The sequence below is a fragment of the Tympanuchus pallidicinctus genome, unplaced genomic scaffold (assembly GCF_026119805.1).
Source record: "Tympanuchus pallidicinctus isolate F22 unplaced genomic scaffold, pur_lepc_1.0 scaffold2, whole genome shotgun sequence".
NCBI classification, from domain to species: domain Eukaryota; kingdom Metazoa; phylum Chordata; class Aves; order Galliformes; family Phasianidae; genus Tympanuchus; species Tympanuchus pallidicinctus.
The window spans coordinates 40,362,522-40,377,132 of NW_026294721.1; the positions used below are offsets into that span (position 1 = coordinate 40,362,522).

At 43.9% G+C, this 14,611-nt stretch overlaps 1 protein-coding gene across 2 annotated transcripts in view; it reads left to right on the forward strand.

Moving 5' to 3' along the window:
* Positions 1-10,934: 10,934 nt before the first annotated feature.
* Positions 10,935-14,611, forward strand: part of SHROOM3 (shroom family member 3) — an 83,109-nt gene continuing 79,432 nt past the window's right edge. Inside the window, exon 1 of one of the 2 annotated variants that reach the window (XM_052681883.1) lies at positions 10,935-11,133. The gene's annotated coding sequence lies outside the window, so the exon portion shown is untranslated. The remainder of the gene's footprint in view (positions 11,134-14,611) is intronic. The other variant, XM_052681884.1, reaches the window with a different exon arrangement.

Here is a 14,611-nt window from a genome sequence, read left to right on the forward strand (position 1 = left end):
TCGCAGGTAGGCAAGATACAACACTCCCTCCCCCTCTCCTGCCCATAGGGTGTCACTACCATCCCCTTCACATCTCCAACTGAAAATCAATGGCTTGGCCTGATCTTGGCAATAGCCTTCTTTTACGCACACAGGCATGAGCTCAAGGGAAAACGTTTGTTCTTTTCAGCAAACATTTCTATGACTCCTTTGTCACTGATACATCCAAGTATGTGAACTACTTATCCAAATCTTGCACTTCAAACCTGCCATGTGACAATCCAGGAACCTTGTTCAGTGATTTCCAGGCAGTCCCCATCACCATTGTCCTGTCAAGTGCCTGGGGCTTCTGTGAGAAGGTGGTAATTCTGTACATAACTCTTGTCTTGTTTTCTCTGTTTGGTCACTGTTGTTGTGACAGCAGAAATATTTCCACTGGCCTGAACAGAATTTGAAGCTATTTCATGTTCTGCAGATGAGTGATAAAGAGGCCATGCTGACAGAGAGTAATCTTATCTGCATTGTACTCAGGGTGGGACCTAGCAGGAAGATCAGCCACTTTACCTGTGTCTTTTGATCAACAGCCCCTGTACCATCACTGAATGAGTGATCTCGCTTCACCCGTTCAGTCCTGCCATTTCCCTGGCTGTCAGAAGCCTTATAAATGGTAATGAGTAGCAATGCTTGCATGGTGGGTCTGATGGTGTTCACTCAGCTGCACAAACTGTGCCAGTACCTGCACAAATAATGCCAATACCCCTTGGTGACAGGCAGAATATCTTGCTGTCAGGTCACAGAACCTGATGCCCATTTTGAATCATAATTGTTTGGATTTAATTTTTTTCTGGTGTTAATTAAGACCTTAACAGAGATGCTTCCTGTCTGTTTTTCACTGTGGGCATGTTCAACAGTTCTTTTCGTCTGTGCCAGTTAGGTGATAGCTGGTATCGTTTTATGGAGTGCTCTGCCCTGAATTTCCATGCTCAGACAGAGAGGAATCTGGGTCAAGATCAGCATCGCTGAGGAGCTGTCATTAGTCAAACAAAAGGTGTCAGTTTGAGTCACTAAGTTGGAGCAACTGGCTAACATCCCAAGGGGTGATGTCTGAATGGGACAGGCATGAACAGCTCAGACACCCTTCTGTTTTCTGGAGTAAAAGTATTCATATCTACTGGCTATATTGTGCTGTTTACATAAGTGTCTTCAGGTACTGAAAATGGCCTTATGAAAAATTCCATATACTGAAGTGGTACCTTGCTTCCGTAGCTGGTGGAAGGATAATTTTAAATGCAGTTGATCACTTCTGAAAACATTAAGAATCAGCCAGCAGTGTTTTATATTTCAAATTACACCTCATAGTGTAATAATAGTTTATCTCTCAATTATCTTTAAGTTCCTAAGACCTTTTCAACTTTTCTTTTTCTTTCTAATGTGTGTGCATCTGTATTTGTTGCTTTCCATGATTGGAATACTGTTGTGAACTTGAAGAAACTTTGATTCAGAGTCTTTCATGGTTTCAATTAACCACCAGTAGAAGTAAGATCAAGCACACTAACTATAAGAGGTGTTACATTCACATAATATCCTCTTACCAAGATGCTATAAGCCCTTACTGCACATTTAAAGCTCAGTAAATCTATAAGCTCAAAACTGGAAAAAATTACAATCAGATGCTAAGAGCCCTTCTTAGGTGTCAACTTCTGTTCAGACAGTTTGACGTAGTCCCAGCTGAGAAAGCAATGACAGAACAAAAAAATGAGGTGTTGAGTGCTTTGTGGGTAGTGGGTCAGAAGCTACAGCACCAAAGGTGTGCAGGATATCTTCACCCCAGACCTAATGAGTTTAGCTATTTAGTAAAGGAAGTGACAGTGTGCTTTCCATCTAGGGCTTTTTTTGTACGTGGAGAAGAAAATGTCTTGCAGTGCTACACTGTCTAAAAATAATTTGGGAGGTTATTGTAAATTATTTATAACCATTAATCTCAAGTGCAGGTTTCTTTGCTGCAATGCCAGCAGTCCTAAAACTCTCTAAACAGTCATTTGTGATTCCAGTATTAATAAGAACTTTCGGGGAGACACAAACTCATACTGGTGTGGACTTTACCCCTTCAAAGTCATATGCAAACAATAGCAAAGTCTGCTTGATGTCTGTCTTTTTGGTTCTTTCCAAAGCATATTCAAGGTCAGCATATTTTTGAAAATTATTTCAGAAATAATATTGAAGCATATTTTATATTTGAAGCATATTTTTAGAGTGTTTTTCGTATTAAAAAATTCGGGAGTTGTCTGTTGCAGTGAGATGATGACATGAGATGTCACATCATACAGAAAGCTTGGAATTTTTATTCAGAAGTTTTGTACTAAGAACACCAAATAGATGACATACAGAGCACATTTGACTCACTCCAGATATCTGTGTAGCCTGCACAGCAGGTTGTGACATAATCTCCGTTTTTATTTCAGAACAAAGTTGAGCTTTTAGTTCCTATTGCAGCTGAGTAAACATACACGTGTTACTAAGCAAAAATTGGTTATTACAGTTTGATGCAATGATGAGTAATTTTTCTTGGAATGTCAACTGCAACGTTCAGTACTGATGCCTCAGCGTCTGTAGTCATTCTATTATTGGTTACTTTAACGAAAGAGAAGAATGCAAATAGAATGACAGGAATGTGAAGGGAAAATCAGAGAAAATTCAGTATGAGAGGCAAGAGGAACACAAACAGAGATGAGAAAAATGACTCATCTCACAATGATACTTACTATAAATGAACGGCTATGGGTAAATAGGCAGTACCGGAATAGTTAGTACACTGTACGTAGGACCGTAGTGTGACTTGCGCTTCTGTGCAAACATCCTGCTGACGTCTGGGAGGAACTTGCAGTAGGAGAGACATATGAAGCTGTGAATATATCTGCATTCTATTTCCTTGCTCCTGAGCTTAATATAGACTTGGAACGCAATATCTTTTAGCAAGTTTTATTTTGTTAATGTCCTTTTAATTCAAACGTGAGAAAAATAATTCCAAAGAAGTAGCAACTTATTACAAGCAGTTTGTGGGCCCTAGATCTGATTCTGAAAGAAGCATCCAGTTGGTTGGTTCAAATTCAAAGAGGCGGCTTCGCCTTTTTCCTGAAGTTAAGTGTCTCCTGCTGCTTCTCTAGCGTAAGATGAATTGTCAGAATTGAACAGTCTTGCAGATAAATAAACTGTCCTTTGCAGAGTGGTTGCTTCTGTAGCTTCTCTATCAGTGTGATCTTTGTAAATGTCTGGAAACCCAGAGCAGAAAGGGCCACGGTAAGCCTGCGCTGCTGGAAGATGTGATGATTATTTTTGGGCTGAAAGTTAACTGGTTAGCAGTGAAAGGAGTAGTGTAAATGTATCAACAAGTGACTGAAAAAAAATGGCAGTGGAAAGGGTGACTGTAACACACCATTCACAACATTAGAAAATAAGCCTGTACCCTGTTTGCATTTCTTTCCTGTGGGTATGGTACCAAAGCCAATTGCGGTGCAGTTAGGGGATTTAGATGGGGCAAAGCCCCATTGATTAGGCTACCCATTACATCCTTTGTAAATATGGCTAAGTTGTTAGCATGTGGTGTTGCAATGTAAAGATAACAGACTAGCTGGGTGTGCATTGGCTTATTGAGAGCCACCACATGCTGGAAGAGTCTGAAAGCATAGCAAAAGAGTAATTGCATTTCATGTGTGAATCACCTCAGCAGCTGGAAAGCAGCCTTTGGTGCTGTCTCTTGGGCACTACATGGCAGCCTACTACATGGCAGCTCCTCTTTTCCAACATTAACAACCCTTAGCAGCCAGAGGAAGTATAATTGGTCCATTGCAGATGCAAAGCTGAGGCAGGGAAAGATTTGCTCTATGTGACACAGGTCTCTGCAGAGGCAGAAGGTGAACCCTAGAGTAAATACTGTGCCTGATCCCCAAGATGATCCTTCAACTTTCTAAAGGGGATCTGTCCATTCAGTATCTGAAGGTATGCCATAAGAAAGAAAGGGGCAGTCTCTTTAGTAAGGTCAAGGAAAATGGTTTCAAAGAAAAAGAGGAGGGATTTAGACTAATTTAAGAGACTGTTCCTAATGTCCTTAAGTTTCTTTATTCCCATTCCTCATTCTCCTTGTTTTCACTTTGCTTGCTCATTTCCAGAACAAGACAATACGTGTTTGTGAATATTTGTAGCCTCAGGTCTGCAGCTGGTGTGCCAACTTTGCTGTTGGTTCACACTTCTTAGTGCTGAAGCATGAAGAAGCCAGAGTGAGAGTTGCTCTGCATGTCAGAGAAGTACAAAGCTTTATTTTTTTGTTTCCTTTAAAGCAAACAGCCTTTTAAATTAGCAGTGGGCAAAGAGGCAAGGTAACAGTGTGCTACAGGGAAGAAGGAACAAGTGTTGCTTCACTGGTCACAGACTACAGGAACATGCCAACAGGGTAGGAGCATAGAATAGGGCTCCCCACAATTCTCTCTCGGTCGTCTTCAGTGTATGAATATCACTGCTGGTGACAAGTGCCTCTGACTGCAGATCTGAGCAGAACCAGCCCTCTCAAGCCCGAAGAATCCACAGGCTGATGCTGGGGAGATCTTTTTGCTCATGGTTTGCAAGATTGGCAATGATCAGTGTGAATCACTGTGAGAAACCAGAGACTGCTTTGTTTAATTTTGTTGGAGGAATCTTGTGTACTGTCATCTGTAAACTACCTTAGGTAGTTTTTGATGCTCAGTTGATTTTTAACCAGTTGGAGGAGACAGCGTGTTCGAAAGCTAAAGCTACAAGCCACAGAAGTAGGACTCACTTGTTTAGTTGATGAAGACTTCTACCTGTTGCTTGCTCTCCATCTTCAGTGTCTAAGCAGAGTTGGATGAAATTTTAAAAAGTCCCAGACCTTTTCAGTCTTATCAGTTCAATCTAATTGTGCATTCTTGTATCAGTTGAAGGTAAGGTTCCAAGTCTGTGTGCACTGCCTTGTCTGCTTTACAACGGCCACAGCAGCCTACAGCAGTTGCCCAGAATAGACTTTTCCACAGGTCAGTAAGCAAGAATGGCTGTTAGAGCGTCACACTGTTTACATAGTTTTACATTCAACATGTTCATAACAGCAGCGATTAGATCAGCGAGGCATGATGGCAAATGTAGCAGCTCTGCAAAAATGCTGAAGGCAACCACAGTCACAGGGACAGCAACTCTCAGCCACCCTTTCTGACACAAACGCTGTTTGAACCAGGGCCTCCTGCAAGCCATTCCTTCGAGTTGCTGTGGCATTCACTGTTGCCTGGTGCAGGAATGAGAGAGGTGAAAATGTTAAGTCATTCTTGTTGAGACATCAGTGTGTTGTGACTTGAGTTGGGCAGTTTGGTCTGCGTTCTTGGTGGATGTAACCCAGCTCCATTGCCTCAAATGGTGTTCAGATGAGTTACTTCAGGTCAGAATTTAGCCCTGAGATTCTTTAAACTCTTGGATTTAGTGTCGGGCTTGGTTAATGAATGCAAAGCTCTATTAAAATTTGCTAGTGGAACAGCAAGTAAATTTCTCTGCAGAGAATTGCTAATGTAGGCCTGTACTCTGTACATGCTGACATGCAGGAGTCTTATAGAGCTCTTTTGGGTTGTTGTTCTTAGGGTTCAGGCCAGCACATAGGCTCTGACCTGGGATGTGAGGAGTTCTGATGATACTTGCATCAGTGGAGCTACTGAGATTGTGTGGAGCATAAATCTCAAATATCTGTGGTCTTCATCAAAACCTACTGCGCATCTCCATGATGTGAAATGTGTGTTCTTAGCATGTGTCCTGTCACACACAGATACAAACTACTATAGAAAGTCTGTTCTAGTACTGTTTAGGTAATATATACAATATTGTATCATAAATGACGTCCATTCTGTTCCTGAAATATGTAGTTGCCGTAACATCGTGTTGCACTCCTGAGGCTTCATGTGGGATGCAGTGGCATGTGAGTATAGCACTTCTGAGACTGCTGCAGTAAAAGCCATCCACAAGCCCTGCTCTTCTTCATAGCAGCCCATGAGTAAACCCTCTGCTCGTGCAAATCAGCCGTAGCTTGAATGGAGATGTGGTGCTGTGGGCTTGATGCTGGCAACAGCACTGAGGTAGCTACTGAAATTTAAGAATATGGCTGCCACTGCTTCTGACACCAGCTTTGCCAGTCCCAGAGATGTGTGCTTTCCTGATTCTGATTGTGTTTTATGTAGAGTGAAAGACATTTGGCTGTATTTCTCACTTTCTTAGGCAGCTTTATGATGAGCTGTAAGTAAACACAGAGATAAAAACATAGCGAAGATCAGTATTCAAGAGAGTTGATGTTCTGTTTTCAGCGCAAATGGCTGCTAGTTTGTGTCAGCCCCAAATTTAGTAGTGCCCGAAATCAATTCCCTTCTCAGAGAGCCTTCAGGGTAAATATGCAAGTCAAATAAAAGAGGAATGGGGATAGAAAACATTATCCTCATTCTCCTATTGTGCTGAAAACTGTACAGAAAGAGAGGATTAAGCTTATCCATGGCTATAACTGTAATCTGCGTGTTCATTTTCATACTTCCCTACAGATTCCCCCCAGGGTTTGGGTTATTTGGCTTACTCTCTTGGCACAGCCCTGTCTTAGTGCCCCTTGTTTGAACGATGAGACGTGGGAAGAGAAATTGCGCTGCAGCACTGAGACCAGGGACAGCAGAGGAAGATGGTGAAGTCATGTGCTGAGTGGGCTGTGAGCTCACCCAGGAGAAACTCCTTGGGAGCACCAGTCCTGTGCCAGGGGCTGCCTTAGTGCAATGCCGCTTATGCAGCCACAGTGCTGCAAACTCCTGGGGCGGGAAGGACATTGGACTTGTAGGTATGTTTGTTCTGCTTCTGTCTCTGATGTGTCTGCTTTCAGGCACTGTGAGGGAGAAGGTGTTGGGATATGCAAGCCTGTGTTCTGCTGCAGCATGGCCAGTGTTGTGGTCTCAGACAAATCTGGTTCTTATCAACTCATTTAAAGACCTCTGGCAAGATCAGGAATTAAACTCATACTTCTTAGAATACTTATGCCCATTCCATAGCTACAAAATTGTTTTCCTTTCAGCAGCCAATTGCTCTCAGTTTTTTGTTTTTTGTTTTTGTTTTGAAGGGAAAAAAGTCACTCTATCTGGTAAAGGACTACATGGAAGAACTGAAGTGTGGAAGGAAGATGTCAGCATGGCTGACATCTGAGGCTCAGGGCTGATTCGAGCCCGTGGAAATTGGTGGAAAGATTCCCACAAACTCCAAAAGGCTTTGGCTCAGATCCTCACTGAGCAGCGATTTCCCTCATTGACCAAGAGAAAATGGGTTATTCCTAGAGAGAGGGGAAGCTGCTGGCATTTTTACAAAAAGCCAAGTGCCAGCACAATTCTTCAAAGAAGTCTTTGGACTAATCCTTTCCTCTTATGACACTAATGTAATTTTGTGTCGTATTTGACAGCGTGCCAAAAAATTGTGTCAAATAAATCCAAGTTTTGTGAATGAAATTAATTAGAATAGGCGTTGGCTCCCGCCCCACTCTTCAGCAATGCAGGAGTGTGTTTCCAGAGAGCTGCCTTGCAGACTGCTTAGTTTTTGCTCAGTGATGATGACTGGAGGAACAGCGAAAAAGAAGGTTTCGTGCATGTGGAAGCTGTGAGACTGACAGCTTGAGAGGCCAAAACTGACATTAGCACTGGTTAAGGGTTAGCAGGGTGGTCTTGTGCTGAATGTTCAGTTGTGAACTCCTCCATGCATTCCACTGTGCCCCTGGGCACGTCTCCTGGTCTCTCAGCTCCTCACCTGCCAGGTGTTGCTGATGCTTTGTTATCTGAGATCTTTGGGGAGAGGTTCTGTTAAAGGGTATCTTAAGCGTGCATAAAAATGAGCTTGCATTTGGAGTCTAACATGGTGAGATAGGACCTCAGCTGATGCAAATAGGTGCCAACTGTCCAAGCCCTGACCAGCTGTTTGTGCAGTTTTTTTACAGTTTTTCTATGGTCTGTACAGTAGGCTCTCAGGTAAATAAAGTCTTCAAAATTCACCTGTGTTTTGGCTGGAACTTCCAAGTTTTAACTATCTCAAGCAACATTATTTTCTGCACATTCATCAAAATATTTGCAGATCCTATCTCATTAGAAAAGGTCAATGAGAAGCACAGAGGAGACAGCTAAAAGGTGAATAGAATGTAATTTTGAAATCACTGGCAGCAGGCTCACTGTCTAGGATTTAATTAGGTACAGCTTATGGCTGCCAAGCTTTTAGTAAACTTCCCACCATGAATAGTGAATATGGAGAGGATCTAAGTATGATTTTTAAGAAAGAATTATGGCTACTGTTGGGGACAGTGGAAAAATGCCTTGAAGTACAAGATGCCAGCCACCATAATGTGTTAATCTGTATAGGACATTAAAGGCTGACCCCTCACCTGAGACTGTATTAGAAACAACAATTGCTAGCCACTGCCACTCTGCATTAGCTGCTTCTTTCACCAAGTGCACTTGGATTAGTTTGCCTTCTTCAAGCAGTAATCAGGCTGCAGTTTAATCTGTCAGAAAATGACACTGGAAAATCTCTGCCAGTGCTGGACAAAGTGCTTTTTAGGGTGTGAATCTCCTCCTTTTGGAATTTCCTGTGGATTAAGTTGGAGGTGGATCAGATCACGGTAGTATGAAAATCTAAACAAGCAAGCATGTGTTCTCTGACTGATCTGTGCCTTGCTTCTGTATCTGGGATTGTGTCTAGGCTGACCTTTAGTTGGTAGGGCAAATACCTGGACTTGCATGAGGCTTTGGTTACCTGCCCAGGTGCACAGGACTGCAGGATACAGCCTCACAGCGCAGCTGCAGGAGAAGCTGTGAAAGCAACCAAACATCATCATCTTTATTGTAACAAGCTCCAGTTTCATGGCATTCATTTCAAGAACTGACTACAAATCTGATTGGTTTGTAAGGGATTTGTGAGTTGCGTGGCACTGACATATGCTGATGCATACATACCCTTAGCTGGGTTAAATATTTACTTTGCTCAGATATACTAATTACCCTGGACTATAAAAAAAATTTTCAATACTTTTTCCATGCTTTTACTGCTTGATGTAAGGTTTTCTTTGGAAGAGAGATGGGGTCAGGAAAGGTTAATGAAATCCAACGTAATCCTACTGATACAAATTGAGTTTCCCTGGATTTACTGCTGTAAAACAGACTTTGGGTGAAGTGGTCACTGTAACTACTTCATGTGTTTTAATGAACAGACTTGTATGGGTCATCCGAATCCTATGGTATTGTTTCTCCCCTGTGGCCAGATGAATGGAGTATCTCAATCAGAGGAATAATAAAGAACAGAGACTGCACAGGCAGTATCGATTGGTCTTTTATATGCACAGCTCTTCCTGTTTGTAGCGAAGGGCAGCCTCACTTCCACAAATGCAGTTGGACAAAGAGTAGTCACGTGTACGCGCCTGGCCAAAACATTGGCTACGTTAGTAGCTCTGAAATTGAGAACAATTCCTTTCAAAATGCCTTTTTTTCTAGCTTTCTGCTTGCTTTGGCTTTGGCCTTAAAGGGAAGACAGCATCAGTCTTCAGAACACTAATCTAAAGCAGTCTCAGGGAGGCCATAGCTGCATAAATACAACATGACTAGTTAACTCTTCTCGGTGTCACTTCCTCGTCTGCTGCTTAGCAGGCTTTTAAAAATTACTGAGGTGGAATTGCAAGAGGAGAACGGAGGCAGTAAGTGCCATCCTCTTTCTGTTGTGGATACAGGAAACACTGCCAGTATGCTGTTTGGCCTGGGGAACTGGGTGCAGTTCCTCCTGCTGATAGGTAATTTTATGTGGCACTATTCCCTACTCACCTCTTTTTTATAAGGAGCGATACAGCTCTTCTGACCGGATGTCAGGTACTTAACTGCACTGACGAGGAAGATACAGGGCTAAAAGGCAACACTGAAGTAGAAAAAGGATGGTGAAGATTATAAGCAAGATTGTGAATAGTGTATGTTTTCATGTGACGGCTGAACTGGAGAAAGAAATGTTTAGAGTGAAGTGGAAGTGAGATAGTATGTTCTGTTTGGCCTGGAGTGCAACATTTTGTTCTCTGTAGGCAAAGAATGTTAATTTAATTTACAGAATCATCTAGAAAAGACCTTGAACATCACCAAGCCCAACCATCATCCCGACCTACTGAGTCCTGCTGTTTAACCATATCCTTTAGTGCCATACCCACACATTTTTTGGATACCTCCAGAGATGGCAACTGTACCACTTCTCTGGACAGCCTGTTCCAATGCTTGACTGCCCTCGCCATGAAGTTCTTCCCGAAGTCCAATGTAAATGTCCTCTGGTGCAACCTCAGACCATTTCCTCGCATCCTGTCACTTACCACCTGAGAAAAGAGACCAGCGCCTCCTTGCTACAACCTCCTGTCAGGTATCTGCAGAGAGCAGAGGTCTCTCTCAACCTCCTTTTGTGCAGACTAAACAGCCCCAATTCTTTCAGCTGCTCCTCATAGCTCTCACTGTCTGGTCTCTTTGCCAGATTTGTTGCTCTTCTCTGCTCACGCTGCACCGTGTCCTAACATGTGGACAAAAGAATAACCTCCGCTTTGGGTTTTATCTTCAGCCCTCACTCACAATTATTCAATTACTTTTTACAGACGAAATTTGGGTGGTGAATTTCAAAAGAAATAGTAAATAATTCTTGAGTAGCTGAAAACACTTATTAATCTTTTCTCCTCTCTCCCCTAAATGGGAACTACAAGAGAGGTCTTGCTCCAGATCTGCTGGAGCAGGAAAACGTGGCATTCAGGACAGAGCTGCCTGGCACTTTCACTCAGCAAATTTTCCCTTTCCTCACGGTCTCTGCTCCTGTCTGTCAGGACTGCTGACGACTGCTTGGTAGGAGGGCAGTAATCTGAGCTGCCTCTGCTGAGCAAACCTCTTGCATTTTACTGCGGGATTAGTGCTGAGGTGCCTCTGCGCACAGCACCTGTATCCGCGACTCGTTATCTTAATCGCTCTGCTCCCGTCGCTCCTTTTCTCGAGGCAGCAGTGCCGTTCCCTCCGCTGAGGACCGCGTTCATCAAGCAGCAGGCTGCCTTTGCAGCAGGGATGGGAATACCTGAGACTTGGGCTGATGTCTCACAAGGTAAGCAGCCTCTCGACAGCTAAAGGAAATCAAGCCGGGCTCGGCTTTGTCCCTGCGGAGGCGATCGGAGCTCGCGGCGGGGCTATGGGAGGGGGAGGGCGGGAGTCTTACGGGCCCTGTTGGACCCAGCATCATAACCTTCAGAGCAAGTGGGCGTCGGAGAAGTGCTGCGGGGCATTATTCAGCTGCTGTTGCGAGCAAGCTCGCAGCAAATGGGCAGCTAGTGCCGAGTAACTGCTTAACTCCTGTCACCGGTTATGGTGTGCTGTGGTGTAAGCAAATCTGTAGGGCTTGAGGCTAAAAGAGCAGATTTGGGCTTGAGGCTAAAAGAGTGCCACGTGTTGGCAGCGGAGCTGAGCTTGTGTCAGCCTCCTGAGTTGTTTGGGATGTTTAAGGCCATTACTTCTCCTTGGTGTCAATGGGTACAAATAACAACAAGATCTAAGGACGCTGAATCTTAAGAGCAGAGGCTCTGACTCACATCACCTTGATGTGTTGGGTGTATTTTCCAATTTATAGTCTGGAAGACTGCTCCAGGAAGTAGAGTTGTTTAAAGGCCAGTATTTCCAACAGTGTTTGATAGAGGCAGATGAGTCATACAGTCTGGGGTGCATTCTTCTTGTCTGATCCATACAGTAACATTGCAGATAGCAGAACGAATGTGAAAGAGAATGATTGTTAAGAAAAGGCAATCAGTGTAGCTCCTGTTTGGGCCTACACCACTTTACATTGGTTGAAGAGCTGTACTGCGTTGTACACAGCTATACACTCTTTTTAGGCTGACTGTGAATCATGAAACTGAGTACCTTGAACTTTGTTTCGGATTGTTTCTGGATACATTAGCTCTTCTAGTAAACCCATTAATCTTGAAACTCATTGCTTGTGTCATTGTTACTTGTATATCTTTAAAGTTTTGTTTGCTTTTGGTGAACCCAACCAACCATTTAGCTGCGAACTTCTGCTGAAACTGGTGGTAACTGTTGTTTATCTGCAATGCAATGATCCAGCCCATCCAGTGACGGCTGGCAGTGCAGGTGAAAGCAAGTTGGAGTGATTCTGGTGGAGCGTTAGAGTCTGTGTCCTGCTTTTTATAACAGGAGGTGTTTTTTTTTTTGCTGTAGTTTATCTGCCTAAGAAAAATGACTTGAAACAGTCTGTTCTGAAGCCACAGAAGCAGCAGTGACTTTTGAGTACAGCATGCTGTCTTACCTCATATGCACTCATTACATCAGTATTTAAAGAGTGAAAATTTTGTCGTTAAATCTGGAACTGGTGACCACAGCAAATTCCCAATCACTCCAGATTGCCCCCAGTTCTCCCTTTCTGCCTTGCATGTGATCCAGCACAATAAAAGCAAATTCAAGTACACATCTGGCTGGGGAAAGGCTGACCACGTGCTGTCAGTTTTCAGACCCCACTGCCCACTTGCGTGCTGCCTGTCCAACTTGAGGAAGTTGTGTGAGCAGCGAATGCACTGACTTTGAGGTGCTCATCTTGATGATGCCTATACAGATGTGCATGTTTCCCAAGGTGCAGTGAGATGGGGAATCTCTTGTCCCTCACTGCACCCGTGCACCACAAGGCTGTGGGGAATTCTGCAAGGAAGGTTGACATCTCTTCTCCACTTGCATCTCCCACGTGTTGTGACTCTCTCTGAAGGGGAGCGCCAGGCAGCACTGCCAGCCAAACGTTTAGCTCTAAATTAGTGTGGACAGTCTTGTGTGAGTACAGGATTAGTTTGGGTCTTAATCCATTGCCCGCTTGAGTGATTTGACATCTCCCATGGTCTTCATACCAGGTTGTAGGTGAGCCAGGCATGTATTTCTTCTCTGGGAGTTCTGTAAGCAGAGTGGTTCAATGCTGCATACCCTGTAAAGTGAAGAAGGGTGGGGTGTGTTGCTTCTGAGATGTGAAGAGATGCCCGAGTTGCCTTCTTTGCAGAGATTTGGTGGACACTTCCTTCCAACAAATTGGAAAAAACAGTCTGTTTTATCTGGTGTGTTACGTAGTCTTACATAGAAGCCTTTTTGAAGCCTTCAAAGGGTTAAAGCAATACCTCCTAGAAACCCAAGTGGCTGAGGAAACACCAGATATTAACATTTACTTCAGTTGCCAAAGCCTGGATATTTCTTTCTACTTTTTAGATACTAGGGCCTGCGGGGACCATTTAACAATAAATGGTAGCAACTTGGTTGTTATAGGGCAACCCATGTGCATAGGCACTTAAGGGCTGTGCCAGCATCTCCTTTGTTCAATAAAAGTAACAGCAGGAATTTGATTAAAGACTGATAGAAAAGAGGGTGAGAAATGTAGGAAAGATTAAAGAAAGAAAGAGCCACCTGGAAACTTCATTCCCTCTTTATTTCTAACTTAAGCTCATAACTACCAAATCTAAACCATTGTGTGTGCGAGAGGGAGGGAATATTTCCTGCATGCCTGCACAGAAAAGACTGCACATGCAGCCGCACAGACTGACTTTTAGCAAAAGTCAGGCTCTATTCTCAAACTTAACACTTGCTCCTTGTCTGCATCAGAAAAAAAAAATAAAGTCTGAACCAGAAAATAACTTCATCCCGCAGTGCTTTGGAATGGCAACAGTGAGGAGGGTCGGGTGAGTCCCAGCCATAAAGGAGAGCGGAGAAGGATTTTGGCTGAATCTGCCGCCGAGCGGAGAGCACATTTCCCAGGCTGCCTGGAGCAGCCCTGCCGCTCAGCACAAAGCCGTGGCCAGCTGCACATGGCCAGCGCCGCGCTTCATCCTTAGTCTGCAGCATCTGCCGCTTTGTCTCTCTCCTCGTGGAAACCCCAGAAAAAAAGAAAAAGAAGAAGGAAACAAGTGACTCCAGCAGCCAAATGCAAATAGGCCCAGAAGTGCCTTCTTATGTGTGATCAGCAAATGGCAGGAAAATCACATTCAAATTCCTTACTGTAGAGCCAACACATCTGTTGTTTAGGTTTAGGAGACCAGAACGGTAGGATGAAGTGTTGAATGTGTGGGAAATGATGGCGGGTCAGCTGCCTGTTGGCCTGGCTGCAGCTTTGCTCTGTGGCTGGAGGCATGTTTTCGCTCTCAGGCTTTGCAGGATGCGGGGAGTTAGGCTGAGACCACGAGCTTTCCCCCCAGCAGCAGGGTTGGCAGTGGATTCCTCGACTGCTCCTTGTGTGTTTGAGTGTTCCTGCTGATAATGTTGCCCTGTGTGAGTGTGGATGAAGCAGCAGGGATGGATTCTGGAGTTCATTGCTGCTGCTTCTCGTGTCTCTGTTCTGTACACCTGGATGTCTGTGCTGCTTAAACCATCTTTTCCTCACCTGGTACTTCTTTTGCTTCATCTCTAGATTATTTTCCCTCTCTTGATCACATATTTTAGTTACTGACATCTATTAAGCAGTGAGACTTCTGGCAGTGACCTTGGCTCTGAACTGCTCTCCCCTAAAGCGATTTGGCTGTGATCATGTCCTCCATAGCAAAGGGCATCTG